The following is a 5,000-nucleotide window of genomic DNA, read 5'->3' on the forward strand; positions in this document are numbered from 1 at the left end:
AGGGATAGCCAGGCCCAACCATCCCCCCCCCACCAGTCCCCGGGAAACTAAGAAGTGCCGAACATGTAGGGCCGTGTTCGGCAGACTCAGACGGAGAAGAGCCCTCAGAACTGCGACAGGTCATCAGTTGTGGCCAAATTGGCAAAGGTAGCTTAACAATTCGGTGCAAGATTGCCGGCGTAGGGGTAGACGCCGTGGTGGACACAGGAGCAAGCGCCACGATCATCAGCCCTGTGGTCCTTGATTCGAGTGTAGACGGTTGGGATGAGATCCACCGTCTGCAAAACCATAGTTTGCAGCTAGCTACCGGGGCAACGGCCCCTATCATAGGACGTGGTTTCGTGTCGTTTAAATTGGGCACTGTGAAATCCAAGATAGAGGTTTGGGTGGCAGAGGTGTACGACCCATGTCTAATAGGGTTGGATGTGCTGACGGCCGGTGGTTGTAAGATCGACTTGGGCCGGGGGGTCATGCAGTTGGGTGGTGAGGAGTTGCCGTTAGGAGGCGTGAGCACGGATGAGAGGGTGGAGCTGGAGGCTCCTGACTCCGTGGTCATTCCCCCGGGTGCCGAGGCGGTGGTCCCGGCCCGGTGGCGAGCACCCCCAACGTGGCAGGGCCCCTGCGGCCTAGCGGAACTACCGGCAGGGCCGTCAACCCCGGGCTTAGTCGTGGGCCGCACCCTGGTAAGTACCGACGGGCCAGTAGTGCCCGTACGGGTGATAAATGTTAGCACGGAACCACACACTATCAGGAAGGGCACGAAGGTGGCAGATTGCATCCCAGTAAAAGAGGTCGCAGAGCTGAGGGACGATAACGTCGAGCCGGACCGGCCCCAGAAGGAGTCTTCAGACTCGATTAGGAATTGGCCCGGTCCCATTTGTGAGATGGTAAATCGGAGTAGTGTAGATTTGGAGGAGGCCCAGCGGGAGGCCTTATACAAGCTGGTCGACCGACACATCGGGATCTTCTCCTTGTCACCCGAGGATATTGGACGTACGGGCCTGGTGCAACATCAGATCCACACCAATGGGGCCCGGCCTGTCCGTCAGCCTGCTCGAAGGCTCCCATGGAGCAAAAGAGAGGAGGCTGATGAACAGGTTGAAAAGATGCTCAATGCAGGTGTCATCGAGCCCTCGGGAAGTCCTTGGATGTCACCAGTTGTGCTGGTTAAAAAGAAGGATGGGACCACGCGTTTCTGTGTGGACTATCGCCAGCTGAACAACGTGACACTCAAAGACTCCTATCCCCTGCCTAGAATTGACGATACCCTCGACGCCGTTGCAGGCTCTAAATGGTTCTCAACTTTGGACCTCAAGAGTGGGTATTGGCAGGTGGAGATGGATAAGACGGGGAAGGAGAAAACGGCATTTTCCACAGGGAAGGGACTGTATCAGTTCACTGTGATGCCGTTCGGTTTGTGTAACGCCCCGCCACCTTTGAGAGACTGATGGAGCGTGTACTAGGCGGCATGCCGTGGCAGTCATGCCTGGTGTATCTGGATGACGTCCTGGTACACGCTAAAACATTCACCCAGGAGATAGCCAATTTGGACCAGGTGTTTGGGCACCTCAGGCAGGCAGGGCTGAAATTGAGCCCAGAGAAATGCACTTTGTTCGCGACAGAGGTGGCCTATCTCGGACACGTGATAGGCCGCGAGGGGGTGAAGACCGACCCCGGGAAAATTACAGCGGTAGAGGAGTGGCCCGTACCTACAACTGTCAAACAGGTGCGGGGCTTTTGGGACTTTGCTCCTACTACCGGCGTTTCGTGGCAAACTTTGCGGAGATAGCCAGGCCCCTTCACCGGTTGACGGAGAAGGGGTTGAGATTTAATTGGACGGAGGAGTGCCAGGAGGCCTTCCTCAAATTAAAGGGGTGTTTGACATCCGCACCTGTTTTAGCGTACCCCACCGATGACGGGATGTATACCCTGGACACGGATGCAAGCCAGGAAGGATTGGGAGCAGTCTTGTCTCAGACACAGGGGCGTGGAAAGAGTGATCGCGTATTACAGTCGGGCCATGAGTAGGCCCGAACGAAATTATTGCGTAACTCGTAAGGAACTATTGGCTATGCTGTCTGCCGTGAACCATTTCCACCCGTACTTGTACGGGAGGAAATTTTTGGTTCGAACTGACCATTCCTCCTTGCAATGGCTCTTACGGTTCAAGGAACCGGAGGGCCAAATTGCAAGGTGGTTGGAAAAATTGCAGCAGTACGATTTCAGTGTGGTCCATAGAGCCGGTAAGCCTCATGGGAATGCCGATGCGCTCTCTCGACGCCCCTGTCTGAGGGAAAACTGCAAATATTGTACGAGACATGAGGAGAGGGACCAATTGGCAGACGCCTCCCCGAAACTCCCAGTCCATGCGGCCCGGGTGGTAGGCCCAACTTTGCCACTAACCGCGGGAGAGGAATTTGGTGGATTGGCATGGAGCACGGCCCAGCGGGAAGACCCCTTGCTAGGGCCAGTGTACAAATGGGTCCAGGAAAACAGGAGGCCCAGTGGGGAGGACTACCGCATGTAGTCCGGCGCTGTTGATGTATGGACGGGAGCTGAGAAGCCCCGTCGATTTATTGTGCGGTCCGACGCCTGAGCGGCTTGATAGGCCCCCGGGGGAGGGCTATGCCCGTCGGTTGGAGGAGGGCTTGGAGAAGGTCCACGCCTTCGCACGACACCAGCTCCAACAGGCGGGCATAAAGATGAAGCGCAGGTACGACCACCGGAGCCAGGTGAGCAAATACCCACCGGGGGCAAAGATTTGGTTCTTTAACCCCCGGCGAAGGAAGGGCAGATGCCCGAAGCTCACCTCACCTTGGCAGGGCCCGGGGGTCGTCCTGGCGCAAGTCAGTGACGTGGTCCTAAAAATTAAAATGGGACCACGAGCCCTCTCTCGGATCGTCCACGCGGACCGCCTGAGGCCTTACAAGGGCGACCTTACGCCCTCATGGATATGTCTTGCCGGAGGAGTCGGTGCTGGAACAGCCGCTCCCGCAGAGGCGCAGGGCTCTCAGAGTCTTGCGACGAGTTCACGAGCCCAGTAGGAAGGGAGGAAATTCCCCCCCCCCTTGGGAAATTGATTTTTGGGACATTCGAGACAGTGACTGACAGTGAATGTGTAGAGGGGACGTAGTTTAGCTACGTAGTGTTAAAAGGAACGTGCTATAGTTTAAGGGACGACGTGGGAGCACGAGTTAGTTAGGGGAGGTAGTTAGGAGGATGGCAGAGTTCAGCGGTGTGTGTGTTGAAGAGTTGTTGGTGAGTTGTGAGGTGAGTACTTGGTGAGTGAGTGAGGCCAGCGGGTCTGTGTGAGTGGAGCGAATGGGGAATGCATGGTGCGATGAGTGATTGGGGGGAGGAGTGACTCCCGCCCAAGGGACCCCGGGGTCAGAGTAAAGTGAGTTAGGGGGTTAGTCAAATTGAAAAATGGAGGTCGTTTTGTTGTTGGTGGGAAAGTAGGCTCGAGACCCATTTGGAGGGGTGCAGGAGCCCTGTTGACGGGCTTGGGAGCGTGGCTGCGAAAGGTGAGTATCGCTGAGTGGGTACCCCGGGCACCAGGCTAGTCGGCCGCGGTAGGCCATGGGCCCATGGGGGGCCGGGATAGAGTAGTGGGCACGGGTGCACCTGCTTGGTGCGGGGGCCCGGGGCGCCATTAGCCGCGTGGGCAGTGTTGTGGGCACGGGTGACCCTCGGAAAGGGGCCCGGGAGGCCGGCCTGCCACGTGTGCGTTTCAGGGGAGGTGCCATGGGGGGCACTCCCCGGTGTTAGGGAGCTGGTAGGCTCGGAGGCAGTGTAGTGCCCGGGGGTGCCATAGCGGGAGATTCGGCAGAGGGTCGTGCCTGCCAAAGGGAGCCATGTGTCCCAGCCAGGAGACCGTGTGAGGGCACGGAGAGAAAATTGGGGGGCGAGGCCCGAAATTGTGAGGACACCAACACAGGCGACGGGAATCTGGGTTGTTAGAACCAATAGTTTAAGCGAGAGGCGCTTGTTGAGAGCCCCGGGGTAGTTTAACAGTTAAATGGTTAGGGTAGATTAGGAAGTGTACCCCTCCGCACCATCCATCCCCTCGCTCTCGTTGTGGGCCGCTGGACCCACTTTGGTTATAGATCGCTGAACTCTGGGGAGGCCATTCTGAGGCTTGAGTTAGGCCTCGACACAGGACGCTAGCTCTCCCTTATTCCCCTCCGGGAAGGGAACGTAGGGGTTGGGAGTAGGCTAGGTGACAGGATAGGTTAGCCGAACAAGGACGATAAAGGGGGTTAGGGGACGATTTATAGTGGGGAAGTAAAAATAAAAACAACAAAAAAATAAGTTGGGGCTAAATTGTGGTTTGACAAATTAAGGGAGTGGGTATGTACAGTGACAGGCAAAGGCGATAGGTTGGGAGGGAGACAGGTAGGTGGGTCCGAGCCCGCCTTCCAAGTGGCCAGCACCACCGCACTCCCTCCACCAACCTCCACTGAACGGCAAAAGCTGGCCAACTTAATCGGCTGGCTGTTTTTTTACTTCAAGGCCTGTGCCGGCCCACTTGATCGGCAGCTGTTGTGTTGCTGCAAGGCCTGTGCCGGCCGGATCATCTGCAGCTGTGGTACTTCAAGGCCTGTGCCGGCCAGTTCATCTGCCGGCTGTGTTTGCCTGCAGCGGCCTTCTTCTGCGGGCTGTGTTTGCCTGCTCACCTTTGCCATGCCATGCCCACTGCCCACGTTCACCAGCCCCGTTCAATTTTTGCTTTCCCCCCCCCCCTGTTCATTTCCATGTGCGCCAGGATCAGGGCAACAGTTTGCAAGCTGCGAGAACTGCCCTGTTGGCAGCTACAACACGGGCCTGCAGTGGCGGCCCGTGCACCGTGTTTGTGTTCATCCATCCATTCGTTGTGCTCATTGCGTGTGCCACTTGAGCTGGCACGGAGACTGCGTTTGTGCAGCCCAAGCACCGTTGTGGTTCACTGAGTTCAGTTCAAAAGGGAAGGCCTTGGACTGCGTGTGAGCAGCCAGCCACGT

This window comes from Eptatretus burgeri, chromosome 10, assembly GCF_056783735.1.
Source record: "Eptatretus burgeri isolate ZD-2024b chromosome 10, Ebu_testis_v1, whole genome shotgun sequence".
NCBI lineage: Eukaryota > Metazoa > Chordata > Myxini > Myxiniformes > Myxinidae > Eptatretus > Eptatretus burgeri.